Here is a 17,671-nt window from a genome sequence, read left to right on the forward strand (position 1 = left end):
CTAGAGTCAATGTAACACCTCACTAGTTTAAACACTTTGATGAGTGTAAATCTGTGCTTCCTTATTAGTATACTAAATATATATATGTATATAATTATTTATAATTTATATAATGTTATATAAATAAGATTACACATATATGCACACACACACAGATACATAATATGTTTGAGGAACACTGCATGTAGTATTCTTTTTTGAAAATTCACAATGCCTATCATCATATTAAAATTCTTGCAAAGTTGTACTGTAAGCTTTCATGCATTGGCGAACTTCTCAGACCTTGAAATCTGATTTTGAAAAATAACTATTAATATCTTGCAGAGCTTCTATTCCCCAGAATCTAGTTTGAAAAGCACTATGGAAGATGTTTGCTTCAAAGCTTTGGCGTCAAAATAAGACTGCCTGGGTACAAACGCAAATTTATAGCTTATTATCACTTAATCATAAAGTGAATATCAAGAATATCTATCACATAGATTTGTGTTAGAGTTTAAATTATAAACTTCACTCCAACCAGTATGTAGCACAGAATTAACACTCAATAAATATTAGCTATATTGGCTAAGTTTTGATAAAATGATAAAATTGTGGAGAAAAACATTCTTGTCAAAATAGTGGGTGCAAACAAATTTTGAAACAACTCAGAGTCAAAGCACACATCATACTCAACATTCAAAAGGAAGTATATGGGTTACTTTCAGTCACTTGACTCCCCTTACATCCAAAGTCAAGTCACAACATGTCCCAGTGTGGTGGCTCTCCCAGTTTCAAGAGGATCTCTTCTAGTCTTTTGAGACAAGTAGAGATTTCTTTGTTAAATGGAATAAAAAAAACCCTATCACTTTAACTGAAAAATATTAACTGACTCCCAAAGCAGTAACCAAATAAAATGTCTGCTTCATTTAAACTTAGGTGTTTTCAAAATATCCTTTTTTTTAAATTGAAGTATTGTCAGTTTACAATGCGTCAATTTCTGGTATATAGCACACTATTTCAGTCACACATATACACACATATATTTATTTTCATATTCTTTTTCATTATAAGTTACTATAAGATATTGAATATAGTTCCCTGTGCCATACAGAAGAAACTTGTTTATCTATTTTATATATAGTAGTTACTATCTGCAAATCTTGAACTCTCAGTTTTACATCTTAAAAAACTGTATTATGTTTCTCTCAAAATAAATCCTACGATAAAATGTGAATTGTGAACCCAATGGTAGAGGATGCCTTTCACCCACCTCTTTTAGCTTTCCTTGATGTTGGTAATATCCAAGAAATAATCACTTGAATATCTGAAGCCACGACTTCGGAAATGGCACTGATTGACATAGAAGGGAATTTTAAGACATTCCTCTTTTAAAAACAGGAAAACAAACATTTCAGAGATGTTTGCTGCATTCTTACCTAAGTACAGCCCTCAAGTACAGGCAATAGAGTTCCATTTGCCAGAAAACTTTCCGATTGAACTTTTTTCCTAAGAATCAGGTTGTCTTAAAGACAGACAACTCTACATTTGCAGTCAAACTCCCCAACTTTCAAACTGTGTGACTACGAGGAAGTTACTTAGCCACTCACTGACCTGTCTTACCGATCAAAGGCAATTGTGCTGCCTACTGTCTGACGCTGTAGGGGTAGGAAATCAACCACACGTATAAAGCTCCTTGCAGGGGGCCTAGCAAAGTGCAAGTAACATTCCTTTCCACCCATCTGCTGACAACATGGAATGAAATATTTGTAGACTGAAACACACTACAAAGTATATTCTTTAAAAATCATTTTATGACATCTTTTTCATCCTTTGTTATCATATAAATCAGACGGAAAGGAATATCCCCATATCTTTGTTCTCCACCCCCCCAAATAAGCACAACCCCCTTCTCTCTGCCTGGCTCCAATGCTCTTTCCTTTGGAAGTTTTTCTTCATTCGGGATGGGTTGATCCTTTCATTCTCTGGATCCTGTGGGACTTATTTCTACTAATTATTGGATTTATCCTGTACTTAATCTGTCACTGATCTTTATATGTCCCTGCAATCCTGGCTGGTGAAAGAATATTTACAAAGATTATTAAAAGAAAAAAAAGAGATCATTTTCCAGCCAGTTTTCTGTGCCTCAGAACTCAAATGGCCATTGAAAGCATCTTAAATGTAGCTAGGGTACAAATTTTATGCAAATTGTGCTACAAAATAGCATACGCATCTTCTTTATGTAATCTGGGACCACTGCATGTTTTTGTGAATACCTACTTAGTATGGTTTATAGACCACTGGGGAAGGGTGATATCATGGAATCAGGCTACATCCTCTTTCTGTACCCTTGTGTGAAAAGGGATGGTCTATCCATAATGCGATGGCTTTGACATCACCATAATCCCCAGTGAGAAATGCATTTTACCTTTCAGACCAGTGCACACATGCACACATACATAAACATTCGTACATGTACATAACTGAAACAAAAGTCTCACAACATAATACTTTGTCTTACAAAGTCTGAGAGATTCTATTGCAATTCTACTATATTTTATTTCATTTGATATTTTGATGCTGGTATGGAACACAAAATTAATTTCACATATTCCCAGAGAATTAGAGAGCTTTATAAAACACATAAAATATCACATCACTCTCCCCTCCCGCCACCAATTTTTCTATTCTTGTTTTAAAGAATCTTTCACACGTTGAATTTAGTATTGGTCTCCCTTATAAAATGCCTAGATGTTGCAATGTTAAAAAAAAAGTTAGATTGCAGAGACAAAAATCAGATAACTAAGGAGAGGTTTCTTTACACTTGATCTTAGCCAAAAGGCCGAGAAGCGATAGGGAGAGGTTTCTTTAAATGAAAAATGCTCAGCATCAAGGCCAAATGCATGGTGCTCCTTTCAATTTTATTCATGATTTGCAACATGATGGCCACCAGACATCTCCCACTCACATTACAGCAGTTATAAATTTGTTTTTACAATGAATGGTCACTAGGTAAACATGATGCATGAAAAAGATACACTTCCTGTGCTGTTCTCCACAGAGAGCTGGGGAGGAAAAGTTGGATTCTTTATACAAAGTCTCCTTGTTGTCAGTACATATGGTCTGCAGTTTCCAGACAGGGTGTCACCCCAGAAGCTGGCAACTAGGTGGAGGAAAATGTCAGCTTTTGCTGTTGAAGTTAGGTGAAGTTCACTGCTTAGGGTAATTTCAAGGGGGCAAATGTAGCTTCAATGTAAGAAAAAAGTAGATGCAAAGCCGAAGGCAGTAGAGAAGGATAATGACTGAAAAAGTACCAGCGCCTTGAGCACAACTCCAGACTCAGTATAAGCAACATGATGACTCTTAGCTCCGTTTTTTCAGAGGAGCTGGGAAGACCAGTCTATTTCTTAGTCTGATGACATTTTCCATTCAAGTAGTCCAATTCTCTTTGTTCTGACTTTAGCCTTCTGATAGAATGATTTCCAATGGCCATGGTTTCAAACAGATATTCCTTGTGGAGACAAAGTGCAGCAAACATTCTAAGTCCTTGGCAGTTTTTTTTTTATCAGTGTCTGTTAATGCATTAGAATCTTGGCTTATAAATTGAAGGCCATAGATGTTTAAAGAGGGTAAGAGGCCTTAAAAGCTTTCAACTCCTTTCTTTTCTAGATCTGGAAATTGAGAACCAGAGAGTGACGTGACTTTCCAAAGCTGTGGATTACAAGTTTATCTATGTTAAGATAGTTTCCCCACACTGGGTTACTCAAGAGTAAATGGAAATAATTAACAGTCTTCTCGCATTTTATTGCTTCAGTTTCACTAGGGGGGAAATGCCATTTCTGAACATCCAAATATGAGACTATTTTCCATTAAAACACCATCAGAGGATAGCCAGTAGTGACAATTTGAGTGACCAGAATTTTGTTCTGAGAGCAGAGAAATCTGAGTTCAAACCCAGTTGTGTGACATCAGGAAAAGTATATGATTTATCTAAACCTCAGTTTTCTTATCTTTAAAATGAGACTATTAATACTACATTAATTATACCTAACCTACATGGTTAGTGTAGTACTATAATAAATACACAATAGTCACCCAATAAATGTTAGTTATTATTAAAGTATTATTTCATTCTCTCATGTCTGAAATCCTTATAAATGTGAGTCAGAGACTAGCCTTCTATTCTTACCCTGTAGTCCAAATTTTGAACATGCGTAAGACTAATGTGTCTACTGTAGCAATTCAAAATGTGGCCTCTAATCACCTGGGAGAGCTTGTTAGAAATGCAAATTCACAGGCTCAACTCCCAAACACCTGAGTCAGACACTCTGGAGATGAAGTCCAGAAATCTGTGCTTTTAAAAGCCCTCCAAGGGATTCTGATGCATACTAAAGTTTGAGAGGCACTGGCTTAACTAGATTCAGATAGGGTGCAGATAAAGACAGGTAAAAGGTGGCAGGATCAAATGAAGGAATCCCACTTGAAGGCAACGTCTCATCCGAGAAAACTGGGCAAGCATCAAAAACCAGTTGTGAGGCAAGACCTCAGTTACAAGGTCGGGGAGGAAGGGGCACAGTAAAGAAATAAATGCCTTATGTCAGGAGATGTTCCATGTCGAGGGCACCTCAGCACAGAATGAAGGTCAGTGGGGAAGGAAGTGTTACAGGCTGTGAACCCGTCAACTACATTAACTATCCTGACATACCTTAAACCTACCCATTCGATCAACATCTAACTCACCTCAAACAGATTCTACACAGAACAGCTATTTTGGGTAAATCATAGATCTTGTCACTGAAGGTTTTAGAGATGGGATTTTGTGATATAAAAATCTAAGGCTCAGTAACTTCCTTTTATATTCTGATGAATTCAAAAATTACCCTTAGAAAAAGACTTTGAATCTCTCAGCTCAGTAACAGGGGCAGAAATACTGTACTGGGTCAGCCCCTGACTTTTGGCCAAAGATACAGCAACTACAACAAACAGCAGTAGCTTAGTACTTGAAAAATTCTCAAGGGGAGGCCATAAAAATATGTACCCTGACTGTATCCACGGGTAAGAGGACCAATCTCGTTACTCTGTGGTCACCAGACATTTGTTATATTTCCATTTTACACATATGTGCAGGTGTACATATGCTTTGAATTAAAGGAAACAGCCCGTCTCCATTCTAGGGAAGTTCCCCTGCTTAGGCACATGAAATCCACCACCTCTTGCAAATGGAATTTATTTCCAACTCCTTTATCCAAGGGCTCAAGTGCTGGCCATCCACTGCTTTCCAACATCATCTCTGGATCCAGCCACCTGAGACGCCATACATTTCCCATGGTTCCTCATCTCACAGTGTTTGATTTTTGTTTTCCTTTTTCACCCAAAGCCTTTTCTATCCCCACTATGTGACGTCCTTGATTTCCTTCAACTGATTTATTCATCCAATCAATAAATATACACATTGTGCAGTATTAGAATCAGACACTTAACAAGTGACTGAGTACTGAAGAAGTCTTGTTTCTGCCCTTGCCTCGGCTCACAGTACAGTGGTGGGAGCCACACAAGGTGACAGAAATATTGTGTGAGAAGCTGATAAGCTCCTAGAGGACAGGTACTCTGTCCCACATCATAGGCATCATTCACAACCCCTGGCGCACCCGTGCTGCCCGTACAGCCAGGACGTGACTCCAGTAATATGGATGAACTGCTCCCCAAGAACGGTGAAATCCTACCTGAATCTGTCCTTTGTTTGGGAGCAATAGAAGAGAAAGCACAATATCTAAGGAAAGAATATCTTTTCTGAGACATTTTGCAATGACATGAACTAAATACAAAGGGGATAGAAAGAGAATGAGAAAGCATTTGTGGGCTGACTCGGGAGAACCTCAAACAAAATGTTCTCAGGCAGGAACAGGAATTCCCAGAAGGCATGGCAGAGGACAGTTAAGTCAGTCTTTCTGGTTTGGAGTCCCTGGCATCTGACACAACCACTGCTGCCCTTTGCCCTATTCCCTTGAGAAAAATCTACTCCTGATTTCACCCTTCTTACCCCGTGATGAAAGATCTTTGCCCTCCCAATTGCTTCTACCATTGCTGGAAATACTTGGTGTCTCTCAGGACAAATGCACTTTAATGCTTTGTGGCTTTATTGGCCACACTATTGTCTAGATGGTAAAAAAAATACATATTTTGCACAGTAGTTATTGCTAAGTTAGTGGTTCTTACTTTCTATGACCATGAAAATGGTACTGAGATTCCCAGAGCTTAAAAATCATTCATACAAAGCACATCTAATTGAAAAGGAAAGAAAGCCTCTCTTGCATCCTCTTTGTCATGGGATCAGATTTCTTTTCCCTATGAATCTTCAGATAAAAGAATTATTAAAGGGCATGCTGTGAGGATATGCTTGAGTCTGCTCTATCCATTGATAGAATATACAAAGTAGTCAAAGAAAATGATGGTGGTATTAAGACTATGGATCGTGCCAATGCAAACTGTTTAGGTCACATGGAATGTTGTGGACCCAATGGACTTGGAAATTTTTATTTTGGCAGATAGTTGGCAAAGCTGATTTTTATATGTAAGGTGATAGACTAGAATTTTGAAATAAGCTGGACAGTGGTTTTCAGCTTTAAGTGAAGATATCACTTTACCCAGGAAGTGCTGCCCTTGGAAAAAAGCAAAGTAGGTGATGATCTGTGTGACATGGTCAGAGGATGAGGGAACCCACATCTCTGGAACCCTCTTCTGCTAAAAGCACTTGCCTTAAATTCCACTGCTGGAGACTAAATTACCAATTTGAATATCTCCACTAAGAGAGCATGGCCATGTGGCCAGAGTAATTTTAAGCATAATTTGTTACTGGCCATCTACAGTGTCTGTGGAAGGAAAAATTCATCATTGAGCTATTGTAGGGAGAGAAGAAAACAGACATTAATTACTTGCTTTCTATGTATAAGCCACTCTACATTTATTTCCTTTAATCTTTACAAAAAATATGAACTATACAGGGTTTGCAGGTCTGGCTTCCATTAGCCTACAGAACGTGTCTGTGCAAATAGCAAAAGACTCCTGGAAATCCGGGAAGATAATGTCATAAGGCACATGGCTTAGGGAGGGGAGTGCAGACTGGATTTTAGTGTCAATTCACACTTTTGTCCAGTACACAAGCTTTACAACTGTTCACGATGCTCTCAAGGTAGGTATTATCACAACGAGAAAGCAGGGCTCGGGGCTAAGCATCCTTCCCAAAGGCAGACAAAGTAAGCGGGCCAGTCAGGCTCTGAACATTGGCCCATTAGATTTCGAACGTGGAATTTAGTTTTTCAACTTTAACATTGGAAGAAAATGACATTTATCTCATAGGACTGTCATGGGGGGTAAAAGAAGATGATTTACATAAATTACTTCACAAAGTACCTAGTACACTATATCGTATTGTACTACACTACCTTCCACAGATACTTCTAGTGGCAAGGCTTAACAGCTGTTTCTGGGACCTTTCCTCTAGTTCTGGAGACACCCCTGGATTTGATCCTTGGTCAATCCTCCCCACAAGATTAACTCAAGGACTTAACTCAGAGTTTACCCATACCATACCCAAGAAAAATGAGAATCTATTTGATGACTGTGTTCTGAACCAAGCACCAGCATTACCATATCACTGAGATGGAGTGATGAGTGGCCTGAGGTGATGAGAGTCAGGCTACTCATCTGCACCTGAATGAGAGAGAAGGGCCATAATTCACTAGGGATGAATGGTGAGGGAACCGTGCAGCTGTGGTCTTCCCTGAGTTGAAGTGGTCCCTTTATACTTGGTCTGCTTCTCATGACCACACATATGCCCCAAACGTAAAATGACTGAGACGTCAGGTGCTATGACTAGGAGTCATAAGACCCCCACCGTGCTGTTGCTGTGCAGGCTTTGTTGTTTCCTGTCTTGTCTTAAAGTCAAATACACTTTGGGCTGAGTGAAGCCTACTTTGCCTTTCGAGTTTGAAGGTCATCTAAACCCAGGACTACAGTTTTTAGTAAAGCACTGTAGGTGTTGCATTGGACTACCGGGCAGAGTAGAGATCAAGAGGCAGAACAAAACAGAACATCTCTGAGGAGAGAGATAGAGTCTCAGATAAACTAAGAAATGCTCCGGTTTCAAGAAAATGGATCTGTGCGGGCTGGAGGGAATCCTAACCGGGAAGTCCCTGGTGCCCTCTGCTTTGCCATAAGTCAAAGACATTTGCAAAGCATCCCCTGCAAGAGGGCCACACTTGTATGTTGGCTGGATCCTAGTTGCCAACTTCAGTCTATGTGTTGTAGAACATTAGAGCAGGAGAGAGCTATAAAGCGATACTTATTATCTGCTTACTCTGTGCCCGAAGTTGTCTTTGGTGCAATCTCTTGTAATTATCAAAAAACCCAAACCAGAGGAGTGGTGTTTTTCCCATTTTAGGGGAGGGCACTGAAGCTCAATGGCAACTGCTCGAGGGAGGTTAGAGGAAATGGTGGAGTGAGTACCTAAGTCTAGGTTGTCACCGAACTCCTTGCTCTTCCTACCCCACCACGCTACTTCCAAAATAGTAATACAAGTTTTTGTTTGTGATATGTTTATCCAGTAATCTGGATGCAATTATAGATGACATTTATTGAGTGCTTACTATGTGCCAGGCATTGGGTTTTTAAAAATATCTCATTTTGTCTCAAAAATATCTCAAAGTGTCTCATTTTATGTTGGTGACGCATCTAGCAGGTAGACCTCACTACTACTTTTCACAGTCGGGGAAACTGACTGACAGAAGTCAGTTAATCTGCCCCAAGTCACACACGATGTAGCCACGCAGGTACACAGTGGTGCAGTCATATGTGAAAGCATCTAGAACTCCTGCTGCAATTGGACCGTGAGTTCCTCTAGGGCAGGAACTGGACCATGAGATGTGACAGTCTCCTAGGATATTTAAGGTAGTGGGCATCAGTGAAGGCCACTGAATGGCCTGCGACAGAATACGGCTTTCTATAGCTTTCCCAGGGAGATAAAGCCTGAAAGATGGACTGACCCACTAGTTGAAATAGAAAAAGACTGGAAACAACCCAAATGCCCATCAGCAGAGAAGGGATTGAATAAACCAGGTATGCCCAAATAGTGAAGTCCTGGCCACGCGTAAAGAAATTAACAATCTCTCTCTATATTTCTACGGAGTTATTGCCAAAATATATTGTTGGTTGAACATTTTTAAAAATAGCAAGCAAGCTGTACGAGAGTGTGGACAGCATGCTACATTTTGTGCAACAAGGGAGGGAGATCATATATATGCATATACGATTAAATTATTTATTAATATATGATTAAAGTCAAACCTAATCAATATGTTACCCATGAGGGAAGGGGAAGCAGAGGATGGGGCAGGGATGGAAACTACACTTCTCTGAAACTGAAGGTGCCTTGTTTTGTGGTTTTGATTTTGAAATCATACTTAGATTTCACACAATTTAAAAAGCAAAATCAAAACCAATTCTAAAAAATAATGACTACGAAAACCAGAAACAAGTAAACCCAACCGTGTATCAAGTCGGTGGCAATGACACGGGGAAGAGGCATTTCAAGTGGTTTTAAGCCATAGTATTTTGACTGTACATTCTGATGATAAAAAAGACAACCACAAAGAAATTATTAAATGCATTCAGTAGGTTTGCTGTTACTAGAAATACTGTTACTGTTATTTTGAAAATGTTATATATGTTGAAATAAAAAATAATGAATTATATTAATATTTTCATGAGCCAGGACATTTTCAGAGGAAGAGAAGAGAGATATAAATAGAAAACCAATGAATTTAAGTAAAAATACCAGAATCTTTTATTTGAATTGGTGAAAGTATCAGCATGAACCTAGATGTTTATTTTTCTAAAAAATACATACTTTCTTACTTGTTCACTAAAAAAAAACAAAACAAAACAAAAATGAAGCATTGAACACCTGGAAATAATGAACACTCCTGGTGACCAGACTGTGATTTAAAAATATATATTTCCCATTAAAAGAAACTAAGACTCCTTGGAAAACTGCTGATTCCAGGTCTGGAACAGGAAATGTACAAGATGAATTTTGAGCATAAATTGTGTCTGAAAGAAAACTAGGTGGTGTCAAAAGGACACAGGAGCACACGAAGGAGCTCCCACTGGCCGGCATCTGAAGACCTCAAATACCAAAAAACCCAAAATAATAATAATAATAATAATTGCTAAGAATTGAACATGTTAAGTAAAATATTTAAAAGTCAGTGAATTTATGATGACATTAAAAAATAAAAAACCAATGGTCAGTTTTGGAGTTTGCTGGAATAATGACTCATTACTCTGAAAATTGGTAAGTAAAGAAAGACTTAAGCATTTATCCTGCTTTTCCTGCAAGGACTAAATTTTAAGGCAACCAAATAGTTGGAGAAATGTTCCTTAATAGAAGAAGGAAAAGAATTCATTTTGAAATTGCTAGTGAAGTAACAGATTTAGGCAATAATCATTAATATCTGCTATGAACTTTTGGTGAGAAACTGGTGTGTACTGGGGGTGGGGTCAAAGTAGACAGATGAAACTGACAGTACCTGAACCCAGCGCTCAGTCCGAGCAGTCCTCAAAGTGGGACACCCAGACATGAGGCTTTTCCATAACTGCAAGTAGACAGCACTAAGAAAAATGAGATTCTGGATCATTAACTACGAACTCACAGGGAAATGGGAGGTAAAGAAACATGTTGAAGACACCATGAAGGTAGGGTCAGCCAAGTCCAGAATGTGAGAAACTGGAAAACAAATGACCCAGTTTCTTTAACAAATAAATGGCATAGAAAGGAGCGAGAAGTATTACAGATCAAAAGAAAAATTGACACAGATAGATGAAAAGCAATATTTGGTTCTCATTTGTTCTCTTGATTCAAACAAACCAATTAAAAAATTAATTTTTTTAGGCAATTGGAGAAAAGTGGACAGTCCGTATATTGGATATTAAGGCATTATTTACGAATCTTGTCAGATAGGATAATAGTTCTGTAGTTATGCTAACAAACAGACGTCACCTGTAAGAGATACATACAGAAGTGACTATAGGTGAAACGATGTGCTGCTGGGATTTAAGTCTCTGGAGAAATAAAAATTTGGGTAGGCAGGGAAAGGTCAAACAGAAAGAGTAGAAAACGAATGGTTGTGAGCATAGTGAGGAGGCATATGAATTCACTGAATCTCAGCTGCTAGGCCGTGTATGAAACTCTCTGAAACAGGTTGGTGCCTTTGAGCCATTAAAAAATGAATGTACTTTTCTACGTTACTGTAAATAGAAGAAATAAAAATAAGCTCTCACAGGAATTGTGCTTTGGCTGTGTTGTATACGTGTGGCTGTAAGAACATCCGCATGTCTTTGCGCCTCGACAATCATCACCAGTAAGGTTGCATAATATTCTTTTCAATTCTACTGCTCCATATTCATTCATTTGGCAAATAAATTTGAGTACTTACCATGGGCCTGTCCCTGTCCTAGGCACTGCAGATAAAGAAGTAGACTTGAGAGACAAAGGTCTTTGACTTTGTGGGCATTAAACCAATAAACACAATTGTTTCAAATAAAGGACAACCAGAAGGGGAAGTAGGGGGTGGGGAGTGAGCAGCATTAGGATGGTCAGGAAAGGCCACTCTCCTGACTAAATTTGAGCAGAGTACAGAGTGACATGGAAGCAGCCGAGTGGATAGATAAGTGGGAGAGAGTTCCTGGCAGAGGGCACAGCGAGGCTCTGAGAAGAAATCTAGCTTAAGATAGCCAAGAGCAAAGAAAAAAAAAAAAAAAGCAAGACAGAAGAGAGCATGCCAGAAGCAAACTGAGCTATGAGATTAGTGCTACCACATGAGGTTAGGGGGAAAGCAATGTCCCTGTGAGTAGGGTAACCATGTGTCTTGGTTTGCAGGAATGGTCTCAGTTTGTGACTGCTGTCCTGTTGTGATGACCAAGGGGACCCCTTTCATCTCACAACTGTCCCAGAGTGGAGTCCGAGTGATGGTCATTCTACTTAGACTTTAGATTCTATTTCAAGTGCAGTGGGAAACCACAGGGTGACTTTAAACCAGAGAAAGGCAAGACTGACCTTTGGAAAGAGCACTGTGTTTATGCAAACCATCAAAAGGCTTTTTCCTTGTTTATAATACTAACACAGATAAAAGATACCCTTAATTTACTAGGCCAACAGAATCGACTTCCCTGGTCTCCCCCACAATTTTTTTCATATGACCATGTAACCCCACAGGTCCCCAAATAAACATTGACTAGATGCAAATATATATCTATCTACTATATTCTACCTCAAAGACAATGGAAAAAAATGAAGAAATACATAAAATTTTGTAAACTTTTGTCTACTGTTTCTCTTTATCTCCCTGTATCTGTAGAATTGGATGACTAGCCCATTCATCTTCAGGAAACATATCAAGTGTACCTTTTAAGTGATACAGTAACACAGCACTGGAAGTGTCAGATTAAGAGGTAGGCATTCTACATTTTAGATGTTTGACTGGAATTATTTGTCCAAACCTGTTAGGTCTCAGTTTTATCAACTGCAAAATGGGAATGGAGAGTATCATTTCAGTTCTGCCCCTTTCAGGATGGGACTGCCAATAAAAACTTGATGATCAGAGCCAAAATTAACAGGGGAGGAGGAAGTAAAAGTAAGGGGTGGGAGGGAAGGAGGAGATGCTGCCATTTCTAAGCACAGACTCTGAGGCTGCACCACTGATTCTGATCCTGCGGGACCTGACGGGAGGGCTTGCCCCGCTAGCCTGGTGAACGTGTCTCTGCTTCCCCCAAGACAGCACCTGATTGGCACACCCCTGTGTCCTGCTTTCAACGGACTCCGAGGAAGCAGTTTTTCAGGTTCTTTCCTGAAAGGAGGTCGCTGTCTCCCACCCACACTCATCAGGAGGATTCACTACACACATGAAAGAGATTCCATGCTGGAACATAAGGAAAGAAAATGACATATCCATTATAAGAAGAATAGATTCTATGCAGTGATACACCAGCTTTGTGGCAAAGATGTGTTACTATAAAAATATTAAGATAATCACCTAGAGTTAGGTGGATAAAGTAACATGCTTCTTAGTTCTGGTATTTTCAAGGGATCCTTTAGTCTGGTGTCAGGGAGAGAGGACAGAGGTCTCTCCTCTGCAAGTTCTTTCCTCTGAGGAGGTCAAGAAGAGCTCTTTAGCCAAAGACAGGCTTACACAAAAGTTAAGGCTGGAGTCTCGACTTAATGGGGTGAAAGCGCCATTGCTCTCGAATGCTGCTGAATGTCTGCTTTAAGTTTCTTGCCCTCAGACAGAAACAGGAAGCATGCTTCCTTATCAGCCAAAGCAGAATGAGTCCTTTTAGCACAACCCCACCCCAGAGGGGAGCATGAACTCTGCTCTGCCCAAATGTGCGTGGGGAGCTCATCCGCTCTCTCATTAAATCCCTCACAGCAACACAGCTGGGAGACCCAGCTCGCACTTCCTTGACAGCCTCCAGTCTGCAGCTCACTTCTGCCAAGCCAAAAGGTGACTTGCAGAAGGAAGAAGAACCGTGACAACCACAACGTGTAGAAAGGAGCAGAACCAGAGTGACTCTCTGACATTCTGGCCTGGCGATTTCATCACTGTCCTCCTGCTGCTGAGAAACTCTTCTCTGTACCTAAAACTCAATTTCTGTTAAGGTCGTTTATAATCATGGAAACCACACAGATCCCTGAGGTCAGGGAGCCACAGCGAGACCACATCCTTTGTTTTCCTTTCTCAGCTCCAAGTATCTTAAGCTGCTTATTGTGCCTGATTCCAAGATGCACAAATCATCCCGAGCGCTCGGGCTGTGTAAGAATGTTTCAGCTGGCATTTTGCCTGCCCCGTCAGTACAAATGGCTTAACTATCTTCCAACTAACCAAATGATAGGCCTACGTGGTCCCCATGAAACCAAGTCTACCTGGCAGACGAAGACTTGCAGATGGGTTGTGTGTGAGAATCACCTGAAGACTGAGTTCTGCGAGAGCTGGTCCTCTCACATAGCCACCCGGGAGCAGCGCCACACAAGGGAGAGGCCGGCATCTGCGCATCCGGGAAGCGCTGCCTTGCTGCACCTGCCCTCTCTTCCTCCCCAGCGCTGGACTGGGCAGCCCCACTGGAGGAGCCTTGTCCCGCCTCCAGCACAGATGGTTCTCGCTCAGACACGAATGTGGGCCTCTCCCTCTGCTCAGAGCTAAGTGTGGCCGCCTGACAACCCTTACGAAATCTCGGGATGTGCACGTAAACAGCAGCCGTGAGTCAGGCCTATCTGTCCGTTCCTTTCTAGAAAGGAATCATATGTGTAAAGAGTACCTTTAAGAGTCCAATATTTGCAGAACTGGTGTCAAATGCCAGCAGTTTAATAAAGGGGTAACACAGTGTGGTTTATTCTTTAATGTGTTAGCTTTAGTTTGTTTTCTTCAAGATCAGCTAAGACAGTTAAGAATTCCCTTGGGAACTTGGAGATGAATCCTGAAAGGAAATGGGAAACAGGTTATTGATAGAGTTCAGATTTGAATTGTCCGGATTGAAAACGTTGAAACTTTAGGATCGGTTTTTAACTGAAAACTCATATGTGAAGCACTGAGCTAAATTTAAGAATAGATGAAAACTTTGAACTTTTGCTTTCTGATTTTTGATTAAGTTTGTTTCTTGATTTGTAGTTTCAGAAAATTTCTACATGTCCAGAACTGTCTACCTTGACAAGTCTGGAGAAGACTTTTATGGGCTCAAAGTGATAGAAATTAACGTCAGAGAAGCTGAGCACTGTTAGTTTACTCTCGGAGATTGCTGTATGGTTTCAGATAAAGCAGTGACATTAGAATTACTACTATTTTATTCTGAGCAATTGTGGGATATGACATATAGGAGCAAAAGAAGAAGTGGGAAAGAGAGAGGGAAAGAGAGAGAGAGAGAGAGAATGAGAGAGAGGAGTTTCCAGATGTTTCAAAATTGCAATTTGTGAGATATGCTATTTTAGAGATGTTCTCATCCTTGGGAGGCCAAGTGAGACCAAAGAAGAGTGTCCAAAAGGAAGGAAGAATTCAATGTCCGCCTTGAACCAAGCCAAGACTTAAGGAAGAAACATCTTCTATTCAATCTGTTTCATTTCTCTTTGCTCCAACACAGCTGAGGCAGTAAGGTGAGGTCTAGAGAAACTTATTTCTTGGAAGAAACAAAAGGAATCCAGAAGGGCTTGGAGCAGCTTCCTCTGGAGTCTAGGCCTCCTGTTCAAGGGACACTTGAGTTTTCCCAAGGTATCTAACCCATCCCTTGAAGGTAGGAGACCAGGAATAGATTTATGTCTGAAGCTCAGACTAGTAAAATTGTGTATGTTTTGTCTGGAGTATTTTACATTGGAAACAAAGACCACAAAGGTGCCTGTGGGAAGTCAGTGGCTTGGGTTCTTGGCCTCTGCCAGGTCTGAATGGGCAACTAACCCATCTGACAATGTACACAGACCTGTTCCTTAAGTGTACCTCCTCTGTCTTCCAGGAGCCCACAGAACAATTACTGCCAGCTAGACAGAATTCTTGATGCAGTGGAGAAACACTAAGGAACTTCCTCACCTAGTATCTGTAGATGCAAACACAAATCCCGGATGGAAGCACACAGCCAAAGCAGGGCACGTCCTCCCCAAGCACAGGGCACAGATGTTGAATGCTGAACAAAGCTGCAGGCAAGAAGTCAGGGAATCACAGACACTGGGGAGCGGTGGCCCCACCCCTTCTATTCTGCAGGAGATAAAAACAGCTAAAGGATCTGCTTTGTATCATACATGAAAGCAGATTCTTCTCCATTGGGATGCACATTGCTCACTGATTTCTGTTCTAAGCGCTTGTGAATTCCAAGACAATTTGGAATCCCTTTAATCTCAGATGCATGGTATAGACCAGAGGTTTCACAAAGAAGGGCCTGTGTGTTTTCCTTGTCTCAGCCAATTTTAAGGAGGTTAAGCTAACATTTTTAAATTGGGAGATTTAACCTAAAAATCTGGGTTTACTATCTTCCCTTGAAAAACTGGAAGATAGGGGAATAGTGGGGTTCCATATTCCCATATAATAACAATGACTGGGGCTGAGAAGCAGCTGTCCCATTAGGCAGACATGAGCTTTCTAGGACAGCATGAATTTGATTACTCCCTTTGTCTCCAGCACCGAGGCTGGGTAACAGCTGCCAATCATCACACCAGCCCAGTCCTGCTGGGTTTTTTTTCCCCCCTTTTAAGTATTGGAAATGTTTCTAAGCTACTCACGTCACTGCCAATCACGGAGTGACAAATGTCACACCATGCCGACACCACCGCATGTTTCAAGAAAAATGGAGAGGCTATTTCTTCAGGAAAATACAAAATAGGTGTACGTGTTTCATAGGCAAATCATCCCCTTACTCACTCATATTTCTATCTGATCCCTGTAGGCATTTGAGCCGTTTTAAATCCCGAGGTAGGGTTTGTCACAGGTTGTGTTTTATCCTTAAACGCCCACAGCTCCCTGGAATCACTACAATCAGATAAGTTGTCAGGGTGGTGTTGAATATCTCCGTAGGGAGGGGAAAGCCATATCCAGTACTTGGGGAACCTGAATGGGTTTTGAGTTTCTTCTTGCTATTCTTAGTCCCCTGTACCGTAAACTACAGCAATGTACATTATTTTATAATGGACTTGGGGTTTCTGAGTCCAAAAAATGTAGGTTCCAAACAGTGAAATTCTCGACTTAGCCTTAGGAAGTAAACTTACATTGCCCTAACTCAATAACTGTGTACGTGTGCACTCAGCGTAAGTACCAGGCACTAGATTTAAGGAATAAGAGAATGAAATGAAGATACAGGATTTTCCATTTCCACATTAACAACGGTTGGGGGTTCAATTTTTGGTGGGGGCCAATTTCATCAAAACTACTTCCCTTCTCTACAACTTCTCAGAAAACTTCCCAAAGGTATGGGATAATACACAATTTCAATTACTAAATTCCTTTTCTACAAGAGTTCTTTCCTGGCCCCATGCCATTAAAAAAAAAATGTTTTAAACATTTTTTGGGCCATGTTGAAATGACTACAGTAGATTGGTTAGAACTTTACAGCCTGAAGTATAAGTAATTCCCATGTAATCGTTGTCATTAAAATGTAACAGAAAGGAGATTTAAAGCACAGTTGGCCCCGCCCACCAGGCCATTGGATTGGGAGAGGTCAAAGGGAACTTCTAGAAGCAGAAGAATAAAAAGCAGAAAGGAGGAACGTCCACTTTCTTATTTAAAATCCTGATAAGTAAACACACGAGTCACGAACAAACAATGCATTTATATTCTAGAGAGAAAATCCCTGTCTTGCACGCGTTATGTATCCATCGTGAGCCGGCATGCCTGTGGGTGCGAGGCTGGGTCTACGCAGTGCTTACGCGCACACTTTATTAGCGTGATCTCCAACAATGCGATCAGTATTATGGCTGTTCGCCTCAGAAACACACGTACGAGCACGGAATTGTGTTTCTGCAGTGAGCTGTGCATATGACGTATGATTTGTCTCACGGCCGTCACCCAGAGCAGGAGTGGGATCGCTTTCCGCGTTCCCCTGTGATGAGCGCAGGGGGGCTCCTCCCCTCCAACCGCCAAGCTTCCTCATCTAGGATCTCGTTTTCTTTCCG

General features: G+C 40.6%; 1 long non-coding RNA gene and 1 pseudogene across 1 annotated transcript in view; both read right to left on the reverse strand.

Moving 5' to 3' along the window:
• The window catches only part of LOC140696025 (uncharacterized), a 144,578-nt gene that overhangs the window by 45,098 nt on the left and 81,809 nt on the right, over positions 1 to 17,671 (reverse strand). The gene's annotated exons all lie outside the window — the stretch shown is intronic.
• Positions 2,701 to 2,830, reverse strand: LOC116281512 (U2 spliceosomal RNA; annotated as a pseudogene).

Source organism: Vicugna pacos, chromosome 1 (assembly GCF_048564905.1).
Source record: "Vicugna pacos chromosome 1, VicPac4, whole genome shotgun sequence".
Classification (NCBI taxonomy): Eukaryota; Metazoa; Chordata; class Mammalia; order Artiodactyla; family Camelidae; genus Vicugna; species Vicugna pacos.